This window comes from Pieris rapae, chromosome 9 (genome assembly GCF_905147795.1).
Source record: "Pieris rapae chromosome 9, ilPieRapa1.1, whole genome shotgun sequence".
Lineage (NCBI taxonomy): Eukaryota > Metazoa > Arthropoda > Insecta > Lepidoptera > Pieridae > Pieris > Pieris rapae.
The window spans coordinates 10039963-10056095 of NC_059517.1; the positions used below are offsets into that span (position 1 = coordinate 10039963).

Genomic DNA, 16133 nt, shown 5'->3' on the forward strand with positions numbered 1-16133 from the left:
AACCTCAGAGTTCAAGTTATTTAAGTTCTTAGCTAACAAATAATCAATAGGGGTTGAAAGTAGAGGGTAGATGATAATTGAATTTGAACTTATTACGAAAAAAAATTGTGTAAATATTTTTTAACTTAGGCATTGAGTGTCCATGGGCGGTGGTGTCACTTGTGAGCCTCCTGCACGTTGGCCCCACGTACTATAAAAAAAAATCTTGTTCAAAAACGGTAAATGGGTGACAAGGAATGCTGAAATGTTAAATTCTTGTGAAAACGGATTCTTTGGAGTGTTGTATGCAAATGTGTATGGCAAATGCTAAGCCATTGTCGCCACCGGATGCGGATGTATAAGGCTGTGCACTTATAGGTCATCGATTATGTATGTATGAATAATATATTTATTGCCTACCTTTTTTATTGAGTGATTTTGTTTATTATATCGAAATCGGAAGACGATTTTAAATCTATATTCGTAGTAAGCGGCCTGCATAATAATGTTATTTGTATTAAGTTACTACTCGATAGGTAATACAAAAAAAGAGCGTATCGATTCTTAAAAGGCCAGTAACGCATTTGCGAGCCTGCTGGCAATGTATAGGCGGTATCACTTAACATCCGATGAACCTGCCAGTTTGACCCCGGTTAAAGGTTGGCCGACTAAGTTCCCACACTTAGAATCCCACTAGGTACGTCGTGCGTAAAGGCCTGGCTAACTCAGTCAGTATTGCTTTCTCCAGAAGCACAGAAGTCTACTAGGCACTTCGCAGGATTCACTGTTCCGAGGATTTCTGTTAGACATACCAGTCCAGGACCACCTGGGTGACTGATTTCTCTGTACTGAAACAGACTATACATTGTTTGCACAATGCTATATAAAAAACAAAGTTTATAACTTTGACTTTACTTCGGACTGTTCAAAACTACTTCTGCACTCATATACAGTCAGTTTAGTTTAAAAGAATTGTTCCAGTTTTGATCACTAGTGTATTTACTTTTCACACACATCTCACTCCGTTGGAGAGTAACTGGACTTCGGATATCTAAATTTTTACTTAGATCATTTGACTTGGTTTTGGTAGTTATGGTAAATGGACAAAAATTTGGTAGAAGAATTGAAATCCGATGTAGAATGTTGTGTTTGCTCGGCCTCCAAAAGTCGACGTATATGGGGCTTTATCCTCACCAGTCTTTTTATTTAAAGACTGGGTGGGCTGGGCTTTAGGGTCGATCTCGTTGTGTACCAGGGCAAGGATGATTGCCTACTTTATTAAGAAGCTATCAAAAAACATATAAACACCTGTTCACTGGGTAGATCGCGGTTGACATTAGAATCTGAACAGCTGTTGAAATTTGATATCGTAGCATATGAATTCAATTGTGCGGAAAATTGAAGCCTTATTGTTATAAACATATGCTTTATGTTTGAGAAATTCGCGGTTAATACGCTTATACAAGGCAATTTATCTTTTGAATCGGATTGACGCATTTAATTATCACAATGATATGATTTTACGCCTTATTTTTAAGCCTTTTATTTCTAACAGCAGAACAAGCAGAAGTTGGAATTGTTAAGTTTACTTACATACTAGTGTTAGTTTTGTTAGTAATTAAATTTGTATCCTAAATTTAGTTGTGTTAGTTTTTCCTACTTTTAAACTATTATTCTTCTATAAAAACTCCTCTATAGGTGAAGGCCTCCTCCAAAGATAGTCCTCTCTCGATTGGGCTACTTGGATCCAGTTGGGACAAGCTGTTTTTTTTTTCGTTTTGCCATTCCCGTTTAGAATGTTAAGAAGTGTTATTAAAGCTACTTATGCGCTAAGCTCATCTCCATTTTAGCTTTAGAGCTTAAATGGAGATGAGCAGGGCATGTAGCAAGACACTCTGGCGATCGATGGACCATAAGGGTGACCTGGTGGGGTGGCCCTATTGGTATTACCTCAAATGGCTCGAACTGGATGCAACTCACCTAAAACCGAGATACCTGGAGATTCTTGGAGGAGGCCTTCAGCTATGGAAGGGTTCTTGCAAAATAATTGGGGATTAGTTATACAATAGGAATAGAGTGAACAAGTCATTATATTTGAATCGGTAGACATTCCTACTCATCGGATAAGAAGACAGAGGGTGTAGGCCGAGAGAAAAAGCCGGGGTTTAAAAACTCTCGGTACTCTTTTAAAATAGCAAATCATTATATAGCTGACAATGGCAAAAAATGGTCTGAAGAAATGAAATGGTATGAATCTCTCTGAAGTCGTGAGTTCAAATGTCCCGGATTCCGCAATGAAATTTTTAAGTCCGTAGCAAACTTGAACAGACTTGACCCATAAATGACATGTGTCAGCCAGAGAAGGCTTGTGTATACTAAAAGCAATGATCCAATTGATGCAATAGTTCCCTTCTAGAAAAGTTGCCCTTCCTTGTTCCTCCCTAGAAGACTCTTATTCGTGCTTTGTTTCATGTTCCTCACATCAACACTAACTATGCAAAAAACTCAGTTTTGTATCGTTCAGCTCGGACATACAATGACCACTATTTAAGCCTTGACTTGTTTAGGCTATCGCGGAATGTGGTTAAAAAGTGTATTAAGAATATCCATAGCCCAAAATTACCTACATCATGAGCACACCCCACATACACACCAACACGTATATACCCACACTTTTACACCATATGTTAGCTGTAGGATAACGTAATAAATAAATAAATATAATATTCATAGAAAATTGTAGCGCCACTTTATTATTATTAATTAAAACGAGTAAACTTCTGCATTCATAGTATGTAGTGGACGTTTTCATCTGTGATCTCGGTACAGAAACTTACGTCGCGTAGAATGGGCTTCACAAAGAACTCTGTAGCAAATGGCTCCGAGCTGTGTGACATGACAAATGACTGAGCTGAAATTTCAATCAGTAGATAAAGCAGCATTTCAGTTATATTTCGTATATATGTAGACGACATATCCGTTTAAATAGAGTTGATTGATTTTTTTTTTGATGAATTTTTTAAGTTATAATTAATTCAAAGGACACGGTTAAAGTGTTATTAGTAGAAGCAATTTGTGTTATTTTAAATACAGCAACATTGCGGTATTTTACTATAATTTAATTAAAGTATCGATGTTGTTTTTACACGCCCATATTTAATAGTAATTTGATGTTGCGAAACAAGTGTATTCCAATCAAAAGATATGACATTTTATCATGGATTGGACGCATATAATCAAGCGATAATGATAATTAAAGAATTATCAATTAAACAGAAGGCAAATGTTTATTCTGGGGCTATTGGGTGGTACGGGGCTTACGAATCAATATTTTTATAGTGACATTTGGTAATTTTACAGTACGAGTAATTTATTAAATAAAGAGCCAACCATTTTAATTAAGATTTTCTCCGTATTTTATATAAAAAGGATCTGGGTCCGGTTGTGACTAGAAAATAATTGGTTACAACCAGGTTTTAGGGCCATTAGTGTCCGAACTATGCCCCGACAGGGTTTATTCATTTTCTATATTAAACTAAGTAAAGCGAGAAGCGGAAATTAAAAGCCAGTACAAATTGGGTCGACGTACGCCCTATATACCGAGGTGAGGTTAAATAAATTTAAAATTATTACTACCTATAAAGACCGCTTCGTTTAATACTAGTTTTTTTATCGTTTAGTTAAAAAATATATGTTAACAGTCAATTTTACTTTCAAATATTACCTTGATAACATTTTACGTTTCTCTAGGTCTAGAGGAACTCGCAAAATCAATATATGTATTTGTACCTATAGTACATATAGTAGACATTTATATTATATCGTAACCATAAATTTAGTTTTATATTTTATTAACTCTGAGTTAATATTGACAAGCATTGTTGCATTAAAATTATGAAAGAAAGGTGTCGAAACAATAGTGACATTTTTTATTACGAATAAAACTAATACTGCTTGCTGTATTGGTAGTATTTTATCGCACACTTAAATACACTAGCGCCATCTAGTTCTTTATAAGTGAACTAAATGAAAAGTTGTAGCATTGTTGGTTTAGAATAACTTATACATAGTTGGTTTATAGTTGAATATATTTTTGCTAATAATTGTATGAAAAACATACTTTTATATTATTATTAGGAGATAACCTTACCAACTTTTTGTTATATAACTGTTTAAGGTAAAATATTTATAAAATTGACGTTTTGTTAAGGTTTTTGTCGCTTAAGATACATCAGTTAACTATAGCTTTTTGAGCAGTGCTGATGAATTAAATCCCGAAGAGCATAGGTTCGAACCCCGTTAGCGCACTAATTGACTTTTTCTTCTACATAAATATGTACGATGAAGGAAAAAATTATGCCGATCACGAAAGGGTTGACCAAGCGGCACTGTTCGTTTCCAGACGAAATCGTAACTTAATAGGTTTGAAATATGGGCATTTGAGTTAGAAAGTAATTAAAGAAAGCTTATCCAGGGAGAGGTTAATCGGTTAAGCTGTTTAGATAGTACTTATCGCAATGTTAGATAGGTAACACATTACTTTAACATTTAAACACCTACGTTTAGTATTGCGTCTTTTTATTTTTATTTTATTTTTATTATATGATCATTGAAGAATTGTTTTTCTAATATATGTTCATAATATATTAATTATAAGGCTGTAACGTAATCCTTCTTTTAATTAAATTTTTGTTGTGCAATAAAGTGTGAAAAAATAATTACTTATATAAGTAAATATTATATATGCACACAAAAATTATATATATACATATTGAAACTCAAATCATTTTTGATTAAGTACCCTATTGTTTCATTATGTAAATACTACTTTGCAAACTGCATTGCGGTACTTTGGGTATTAGTTTTGTATTTTATTACACTCTACGGTTAATGTAATTTTGTAAAGGTGAGTTTTATACTGTTATAATTTTATACAGAAATAAAATACGAAATACTCTCAATAAATTATTTTTACGATTTTAATGCATAGAAATAGTTAGTATTCTTTCTTATATTTCATCTCTTTCTGACAAATGGTGTTGACGTCTTGATGGTAAGAGACAATTAATAAGTACTTTAGTACAGAATTATTTATGTAAATATAAATGTACATTTGGAAAATGTAATAAAGGACATTGAGATATAGGATAGCAAAATGTTCTATATGGTGGTATGTAGCTACTAAAAAGGTAATAAGTAAAAAGGCCGGCACCGCACTTGCAAACCTTCTCGCCATGTGAGTGTCAATGGGAGGCGCTGTCACCTAACATCAAGTGAATCTTCTGGCCGTTTGCCTCCTATTATATAAAAAAATATATACATATACATATTAAATTAGGCTTAATCTATTTTGTATAGAACGAAATTCGCAGGTGCTACTACTTAGTTATTTTATAAATAGTAGTGTTTTTAGTATTTTGCTTTTAATTGCCTTATCAGATGTCAAATTGTTTGTCACTTTATTGACAGTTCTTCGGCTAAATTTTTTGTACTGTTTATACATTTATCAATATCATTTATCGGCAATTCGTTTAAGAAATAGTGAATTACTTAAAATTTATCACGATATTAAATGTTTCCTGATGAACCTGTGCAAGAAAATGCAATGGCTTAAACATAAACAAATCCCACATCTCTTTCCCACGGTCTGTATCCGTCCCTCTCTGATGTTGTTTACAATTTCCTCCCGCGATCTAGATTCTAGTTGGACGCGATCCGCGCGCACGCGTCGACGTTCCGTCATTGATCTATAGATCATTTAAAAGATTTAAATCTTTTGTGACAAATGTGCGTGAAAGTGTTTAATGGGTTCTTTTAAAAAATATTTGTAAATTTTATTTCTCTAAAAAAACTACGGGATTTTTTAAGAGCTTAAAGGTAAATCTTAAATCAATTAGGCTCATATATAAAGCTTTAGGAATATTATTTGTTTTATATACTTATATAAATTACAAAATCTTATTTCACCAAAAAATGATTTAAAATAATGCATCGGAATTTACGGTTATTTTTTTTTAATAGTTTAAATTTATTTTTAAACATGTATTGGGAAGCTGTGTTTGAGATATGTAAAATTTAACAAAAGCCAGGTGTAGACACAGCTGTTGGTTACCGTTTAAACTTAACTGCAGTTTTAACTGGCATATTTAAAGGTTAATTTTGTTTGGATGTTTATGTTATAATACTTCGTTTTACTGTTGTACTGAATAACATGAGGAGATTAAAAGTTCAGTAAAAATATTATTTAAATAATAACTTAAGGGTAAGATTTAGCGCTATTCGTTTCAGTCATGGTCCATAGTCCTCAATTGTCATAAAAGGAAGTTTTTCTTTAATATTGACCTATATATGAAAAAAAAAATACGATCTGGCCAAGAAACTAGGATGTAGGGGAGTCTTAAATCTCCCCCTTGATAAAAATTGCTTAGGACTCGTAGGCTTGGGGTCCTAGGCTCTGAAAAAGTCAAAGTCTGATTAGTTAACTCTCTGATTAGTTATATTTATATGGAGTTGGACCATATTTCTTTTTGCCTCTAATTGGATCGATTGTGAATTTAAATAATTGTTTGAACTTAAATAGAAGTTAGATATTATTGAAAGAAGTCTATTGTAGGTATGAGGGTGTGCAATTATTTAATCAATTACCGTCTAACATTCGCAATATTGGTTCGTTTGACAAATTCAAAGGGGCATTAAACATGTCAGAGTCATAGTAGACTAAAATTGGGACGGCTAATGGCGACGTGTATCTCGCAAGTATTTATATTAAGTTTCTCATGTAAATAAAATATATTTTTTAAAATTAGAAATAAAGTTCTATAAATCCATTAATTAATATGTGACTGTGAGTCCAGCGTTAATTATAATTTTGGATAGGAGAAACGAATTCCAGTGCCGAAACGTCTAACAATTCAAAACAACATTATCTATGTGTTTTGTTTGTAAACTTGGAATCTGGTATAACTAAACAAATATGGGTAAACACAGGAATTCGGTCATGTTGATAATGTTATCATTACTAACAAATATATAACGCATTCATTCGAATATTATATTTATATGTATATAATTTGTCGCATGGAAAATTTATTTTTTATTGAATCTGGTAAGCACTACTACTTACTACTGCAAAAACAAAAAGCGGCTTTATCGCTAAGTAGCGATCTCTTCCAGGTAACTCTAACTAAAAAAAAAAATTATGAGTAAAGTGCAAAACTTAACGTTACTTAATAAAATTATAGAACCTTAATCTCCAATAATACAAATTAACTAAAAAGGTAATTAAACGTCAACTACTAAGTAAATTCTTATCAAATATTTATTATATATTGTTAACAGATTTCATACCAGCGGCCTCTCTCGCTCTAGCCAGCTCTAACTAGTCTAGAAATCTAGCCTAGTCTACGGCGAAAGAGTTTTAAAAGCCGTGCAGAAGTTTTTTTTATCGTTACAACGAAATTACTTATTAATATACAAAATTCTATTCTTTTAAATTTTTGATTTTATCTTCAGCGGTGAAATATTTTTTTTTACTTTGACATCTACGAACATTTAAAAAAAATTGGCGTTATCGCTATTGGCTGAGTTCTCTTGAAACGTCAGGTGATACACATAAATTCCCACTCTGTTATTACAAGGTAATAACTCGTTAATGGGCTTTTTGTACGGAGAGGAAGAGGGATTGTAATAGTTAATTGGAGAGGAAATCAAACGCATTTATATATGTACTTACCTATAGTAACGTAAGCTACGCACTCGAGAGCCCTCTGTTGTGACAAAATATTTCCGTTTTTTGTCATAAAAATAAATAATAATAATAGTTTATTTTATGATTTTTCAGTGTATTCAGACAAACAAAACGTAACTTTTTGGTATCACGTGATAGTTATTGTAATTATTAAAACGACGGATTACAACAAATATATTATAAATATAAAAGTAATCAAAGTCAGATTAAATTTATTAATGAAAAACATTAACTAATTCATACGTAATTTGGCTGTGGCCTGTGATGGTGTAAATTTAGGGTAGATACGTGATGATGTGTATATATACACATCATCGCACAGTATTGCATGCAGGTGATTTTTCGCTATGGATATCATTAATACTCCTTTAAAGATTCCGAAGAAAGCAGTTAAGAGGCTTATTATAAAGATTCCGCGATAGCCTAAACAAGGCTTTAATATTGGTCCTTGTATGTCCGGGCTGCGCGATACAAAACCGCGTTTTTATCGCCTATAGATTAAGCCATTCTAGATGTCTAGTTACAGCCTGTGGTGTTCAGGAATCCTAGTTTTGCGGTCATCCGTGGCTTGACCACAATTGGATTAATTACTTAAGGTCAAGACTTCTATTTCCGTTATACAATATAATATATTTTCCTAATGGCACGTATTACCATATTATTTACTACAAATATAACGAAAAACGTTTTTTTTATATAAACTATAAGGAATTTACTACAGCAACTTAATTATATTAAGTTACCAACTTCCTATTGACGTCTTCCTAAAATCTATAATTAAGCTTCCTTAAGTGAAGATTACAATTTTTTAATATTAGAAATTATTTATGTTACACAGGCGGGGCATAAGAATTTTAGAAAGATTAAGGCCAGGCTTGGGGTAAAAACATTATAACTGATTCGAACGATATACCTATGGTATTTCTACAGCGTGAATTGGAAAACTATTTAACCAATTATTATTTCTCTCTGTATCTCTTGGTCTAAGGCAATATTAAAGTAAGATGAGAACATCTCCGTTCCACATACGTGAGAAAATAACAGTACATGCAGCTTCCTAGTCGTGTACCCATGCGAGTATTAATGACTACACGAAACTAATTTCTGTTCATACAATGGTTGGAAAGCCTTGTTGTGGATATGATGATAGATCATACATTAGTATCCCCGATATACACATGTAATTTGTTAGGGGGCAACGTTGTGATTATAATCATTAAGGAAATGCAAATAGTGGGAACTTTTAGAGAGATATTACATCTGTGTTGGACTTAGCATACACCCATGGATGTAAAAAGAATCCCGTGATGAATTCGCTTTATTGAAGTTAAAACACAAAGAAGTTATAGAATATTTGTTTGTTAAACCTATGTAGCCAAATTACGCATTTTATCGAATTTAGCGTGCAGCGCCATCTGTGCAATAAATAAAATAATAATAAAAGAAATGACATTTGACAGTCGAACAATAAAAATATATAGAATAGTAAGAAAAATTGATGTTTTCGCATTCAAGTCACATCCATACTTAGAACCTTAGTATTACCTAGAGGCGGTTATTCAATAATATTACGTAAAACAATTTTGTAAAAATCTACATAGGTAATGTTTAATTTAAAAATGTCACATCAAGGTTATCGCAAGCGCTGGGCCTTATAGCAGTATTGTTTTATTACTTAGCCATTTCCTAACAAGCCCAGTGGCCCACGCCATATTTGCTAAGTGGGTAGATCGTAAACTTTCAAATTAAGAATGCGTTCTATAAGGTCGGGTCAAGTCTTAGCGCGTTGGCGGTCGTAGAGGGAAGACGTCGCCTTATTAGGACTCGATACTAAATACTTTTATTTATTAATCATTTTATGGTTTTGAAATACTCCCTGTGATTTTCCAAGATTTATATTGTACTAGCTGCCCCCGTGAACTTCGTTTCTCCTGAATGTGATTTTACTTTGCCAGGGACAGCCCTTATCGCTTAGGGGTTCTAAATATACTATATATATATATAGATAGTAGCCGATTGTCAGACCTACTAAATATGCATAATAAATTTCATAAGAATCGGTTCAGCCGTTTCGGAGGAGTATGGGAACTAACATTGTGACACGAGAATTTTATACTATATGTATATAGATATAAAGATAATTTAGGCTCGATAAATTCAGAATCTGTAGGTGTACATGTAGGTATTAATCTAAATAAGACTTTCCAGACGATTAATTGTCTGACCAAAAATATTGCGACACTCAAATCGATGATGTCAATGTCATCTTCACAATCGAATCCCACGATGCCGCAAATGACTTGGGAATGACCGACACATTTCGTCGGTATTAGTAATTTGTATTAGATTATTGAAGATAATTTGAGTTGATTGTAAAGCTTTCGTAAGGTCTATTAGACCTGGTTAGAGTAATAGAAGATACTACAGCCTCATACTAGCTCAAACAAGTTTTGTAATATGGCAGTTTTTTTATAGAACAGAAGCAAGGGTCATCAAGCAGGAGGCTCATCTGATGGTTTGCCGGCCTTTTAAGTATAGGTGCGCTGTTGCTTGTAGGATTCTATGACGAGTAAATATATATAGAAAAATTACTGTACTTATATGGAGGATTGACAAAATACTTTTATAATAAGGCAGGTTCTTTTACGAGCTAGGTATTAGACACTATAAAGATGTTATGTATTTATGTTTGTATTGCTCCGTGATATATCTATTCGGGAAATGTCGCGAAGTAAAATTTGTGGTAATGACGTTTTTCCACAAAAATGCAGCCTAAATTTATAAATTCCTTATTAATTTTTAAAGTCCGTACTAATTCTTTTAAGGCCGGTAACGCACCTTGCGAGCCTTCTGGTATTAAGAGTGTCCATGGACGGACTTAACATTAGGTGGCACTCCTACTTTTAAAAGTAACAGAAATGTATTCATTTTAAACTTCACGTTTAAAGTAAGAAATCTAATAAAATGCTAGGGATAAGTCACAGAAATTGTATGTTTTGAAGGATGTAATATGAAAAGTTTGTTCGGAAAGTGAACCGAACAAAGCCGAGAAACCGAGAAATATCGTCTTTTTTTAATAATTTAAGTAAAATTCTTCAGAGTTAGCAAGGGAATCCATGATTAGACCTTGTAAATGATTATTGTGGTCATCGGAATTCAACAAAGCGATGCGGTCGAGGTGATTTAGTAAGAAACGTTTGGAATTTTAACTGTTTACAATCTGTTCCGGTGCACTGTCCTCCATCAAGACGTCACACAATGTAATGACACGGTCGATTTGTATTATGTCATTTACAAGTTCACTGTCACTGCTCAAAATTCGAACAAAGTCAAAAGACATTTAGTCATTTAGGTAACACAATGTACACTTATGAACGTCAAAAAAAATATATACATAAAATGCTTCTAATTTTACATTTACTGCCAGTTCTCAAATATTTTTTTTTAAACTGAAACTCAAAACATCTTTATTTCATGAATCGTAACTTTTAAGCCAACTATTACTAAATAAATGTCTTTAAAAGAGTTTGTTCTTTATTGACTACTCACTAAATAATTATAACTAATTATTTGGCCTAAATTAAACCTTTTGTTTTTTTTAAATGTCCCGTTTTGAGTCACAGAATGAATGGTAACCCAAGCGAAACAGCAAGTAAATACAATGTGATGATAAAACGAGATAAAATATCAACATTAATTAATAAACATATATTTCGAACATATATAACAATGGTGTAATAACATATCCCACTCCGTTTAACATCGGTCCTGATGGCTTATGCAATGTTTATATGTCCTTACGTATGAATTTGATTTGGCGGACAGGAAAATTTGATTGGATAAATACGTCTCTCATCGTTTATTAATAGTTAGTTAATTACGCAGAACATAGTGATTACAGTAGTAAGGATAAAGCTGATGAAAAAGTTGAGGAAAAATTTCTGTCATATTTTATATCGTTGACCAATTTGAAATCAGATCTAATTAGTTAATTATTTGGGGTGGTTTGGGTTCGTGTTATATTTAGGATTAAATTCGATGCCTGGAGTGTTGTTGTTTTTTAAGTCTATCAACGTATTGGCCAGGAAGAATGTTAAGATTTGTATGAAAGTTACGAACTAAATGTTTTTTTAAGGTATCGCGTACCAACGCTATGTGGAACCAGCCTGTTGAAGTATTTCCGAACCAACTTTTTTTTTATAGAACCGGGGGCAAACGGGCAGAAGGCTCACCTGATGTTAAGTGATACCGCTGCCCATGGACACTCTCGATGCTAGAGGGCTCGCAAGTGCGTTGTCGGCCTTTTAAGAATTTGTACGCTCTTTTCTTGAAAAGGACCCTAAGTCGAATTGGTTCGGAAATACTTAAGTATTCTCCAAAGAAATTCGGCAGCGGCAGTCATGATTTACTATGAATAAATTCAAACCCAGGAAAATTTTCGTTATTTTAAAATCTGCCCTTTTTGGGCGTCCGAACGTTACTACGTAGTAACTAACAACATTATAAGTATTTTTTCCGTCGGTAAAATCGGAAGTTAAACTTTTAAATTGGCAATTCGAATGTATGCTACTCATTTAGAAGTACACAGATAATCGCAGTGTTTAATTGTCGTCCAATGGTGGCTCGGCCCGTGATTGGCTACTTCCTGTCATGTCCGGTGATTGTACCGTAATTCCGACCACCAAGCTGCATTTATTTAATCTCGTGAATGATCGCCTGATAATGAAATAAGCCAAGTAACTGTGTTGCTTGTACTGTACTGTTTATTTGGGATGAACGATATTTTAAGATTGATCGTTAATTTAATCTTGACAAAATAATATGCGAATTATTTAATGCTAAAGCCTAAATCCTATTTTTGAATACAAAGCTTGCAAAACTAGCAAAGCTAATCTTAGTTCCCAATTTAGAATGTGGGTTAGTGCCCAAACAATGGACGTCGTCGCTCTATTGTTGTAATAATGGTAAAAGTATTACGTGGCTTGATGAATTGACTCCATCGTGACTTACAAACAAATATATTCTCACCTTCTGTGAGTTTTATTTATGATGAACCCTTGGTAATATCTGGCAAAGAAGCACTTATGTGGTATTGGAGGTGTATGCTTAGGATTACCTGGGTAGGAAAGAAACGTATACTAAGGAGACAGGACACTTTGGACAAAGTGAAGGACACCTGACGTCGTCGCCAATCCTCTACTCGTTGGATCGATCAAAGCTCTTATGTGTCTTACCGTCACTCAGGCATTGAAGTTTGCCAGAACGGGGAAAAGTGAAGGGAATTGTGCGCGGACATTAAAGCAATAGAAAAGAAGAGTGCTGCTCACGAAATAAGAAGTCCTGTTCTCACCTTTAAACCGTAGTTCCCCAGTACCAACCAGCTCCTTCTGCTTGACTGTATTCAACTAAGAGCGATTCTGATCGTCAATGACCAGTCACTTTCCGAGCGGCTGGAACCCTTGGCGTTCCGATGTGGGGTCTCTTTGCATCTTCTTCCGGATTTACCATGGAGAGAGTTCAGAGAGTTGGTCGCACTTATACCTGCAGCTGAGTTTCATCGTCGGACGAGAAGGCAGAGTACAAAATACCATCCGTATCAGCTCGACGTCCGTCGTTCTGTCGGTGGAACCACTTGCCCACTGAAGTAATTCCGAGCCAATTCGAGGGTCCATCAAGAAAAGAACGTAACAATTCTTGTGATTCGTCTCGTAATGTGAGTGTCTATCAGATGAGCTATCTGCCCGTTTGCTTTGTGTGCTTTAATAATAAAAAATGTTTGAACGATTAAAAACAAATATTTAAATTACTAAATTTGAGACATAGCGTAAACAATACGGTTCAAATACTAACGGTAATTTATATAATAATCCGTGAAGATGATTGTCATGAGATTCCCACGGAGTTTTTATTGTTTGTATTGGATTTCGTAGTTATTACAAACAAAGTTTTTAAAGTACTTTAACGGCGACCCCGCATCGCGTTATCAACAGGAAGAATACCGGAAGTGTGTTGCAACGCGATAAAAAAATAGCGTCCACCAAGGCGCCATGCGCGCATGTAATATATAATTGCTTAATAAATTTTTTATTTCTCTTTTCATAAAGCAAACATTTTAAATATATTTCTTTATTATTAATAATAAACTATTTCTTTGCAAATAAAGTGGGACACACAGTGAAATATTTCGTAGACGTGAAAATGTTTTGAAATTCATATTAATTATTTATAATGATCTCAAATAAACAAAACACATGTTTTCTTTATTTGTTGTGACTTCTTTCTTCTTCTTGAAGTGCGTCTCCACTACTGGAGGTTGGCGGTCAGCTCGATATGCTTTTTCTTTTTCTTCACCAAGCGCATCAGCTGTTCTACGCTATCCAATCCCTTCCTCTTATTACCGCGTCTTCTTGGAAAAGGAGGAGAATATTATAAAAATGAAACGAAAACTAAATTACTGGCTATCTGAGGTCGGGAAGGGGTTGTGAGTTTTGGTGGTGCGCGCTAAAATATATGATAAAAACGCTCTGTTGTTGAAAGACGTAGAGGTGATACGGGTGATACTACGTACTTGTTTAACAGTATATAAAAAAGTTTTATATACAAGTTTTTTAAACACTTTTAATGTATCTACTGTGATTACTTTACTGTGCATTACAACGGTTATGGCGTCACTTACGTAACACCGCGTCTAGATTCCACGTAACGTTCACCTGGCTGTGTAGTCGTGAGCTCTCCATGCACCAATGATAGCCAGCAATGCTCTATAATTGTGGCTAGTTTCAGAAGCCTAAAATGAATCATACAAATCACTTGACGCATTCAAGTCGATCTATCAGAAATATATATTTATTTACTGATACAAAGAAACCAAGCTAATACTTCCGCACTGAGTCGATTTACCATGAATCACGGCAAAAAGTTGTTTGGTTTTTGTCATCTCGGTTCCAGAGACCACTGCCCTTTTGCAGTTAATAGAATCTTGTATTGCGTAAAGGTGTGGTCATGTAATAAGCGGCTGATAGCGAGTGAACATATACAGTCAAAATATATTATAACATCGGGTCATAAAAACTGATGTTTTTGTTATACAATAGAATGTAGTCGGGACGTTTTTTTTATTACCGACTATATGTTGTTCTAAACGAAGTATTTTTTTAATATAACATTTAGTATTTATTGATTAGTTTCACTATTGACTTGAAAGAAAAAATTATCTACATACAATAATAAAAGTAAGCCGTTACTTGCTGTGTAATTTTTTTAATGTTCCTTATCTGTTAGCTGAGCCATATGGCCCAAAGCTCCTTTTAGTTTTTACAAGCATACAGGTAGATTTTTAGGCCTCTCGGTAATGAATTGCGCTACATTATTTAAGTAGTCAATGGTTTATTTATCGGTACACAGAGAGATTTGTACAGTCTATAATTTAAAATGTAGGGAATCTCTGAAAGTTAAATTCAAAGAAATAATATACTTACCTTTCCCTCGCAATACGTTTATGAAAATATTACGTATGTATACAAAAATAGTGATAAGTTTACTGGAATAGAACATACGCACAATGTTAATACTCGGAACAAATGCAGGCTGCAATTTCCCCGTACTAGACTATCTAAAGTTAGTAATTCTTTTTTGGGAAAAGGGATTCTCTTCTTTAATAAAATCCCAGAGGCTTTTTTATCTCTGCCTTTTAATAAATTTTAGAAATGTATTAAAGAAAAGCTGTGTATAAAGGCTTACTATAAAGTTAGCTACTTCTAATTAATATGCTATATTTGATTTAAAATAAGTTTTGTTATGATTTGCTTTTTTAAAAGAGTACCACACAGACAGCAGGGTTCCTGTAGTAGCCCGGTTGGCACTGCGTGTGTCCCCAACTGGCAGATGTCCTAAGAGGATAAATACAAGCAATGAGATGATAGGATCTCTATCTGGATACGAAATAAATTCAGTTTAATGTTTGGGACAATCAACCTGATTGTTAAATATTAAATGCAAAATATCAATTGATTTCACTGGTAACATCGGTTTGGTTTGGATCACCGCTCTTGATGTTTTTTTAGTGTTTTAGCATCTCACGACCGCCCGATCGATCAATTGTATCTAGATGCCTTTCTATCACTGACCCGCCAGGAGAAATCGGTTCTCCTCTCCCTTGTTACGGTCACGAGAACATAAATAATCGTCTTATATATTTTTTAATAATAGGTTATGTTGGTTACCATACATTTGGTAATATCTGATTTCTATAAATGACGTATTCAATTTGTTAAGTTTTCTTTTATTAAACGATTTTTTATTGAGGGCATGTGAAAGATGACGGAAGACGATAGAACCAGGAAACCCAGTTCTTCTGGCAACGCGTAGTGATATGGGATCTCTTTGTATCTTTTACCGTGGAGAGTGT

At 33.9% G+C, this 16133-nt stretch overlaps 1 protein-coding gene across 2 annotated transcripts in view; it reads left to right on the forward strand.

The window, feature by feature from the left end:
• The window catches only part of LOC110999375 (protein enabled), a 40080-nt gene that overhangs the window by 7535 nt on the left and 16412 nt on the right, over nucleotides 1-16133 (forward strand). The window contains exon 1 of one of the 2 annotated variants that reach the window (XM_022268388.2): nucleotides 5697-5856. The exons of the other annotated variant lie outside the window; for it this stretch is intronic. The gene's annotated coding sequence lies outside the window, so the exon portion shown is untranslated. Of the gene's footprint in view, nucleotides 1-5696; nucleotides 5857-16133 lie in introns of those variants that run through there. 2 annotated transcript variants of the gene reach the window in all.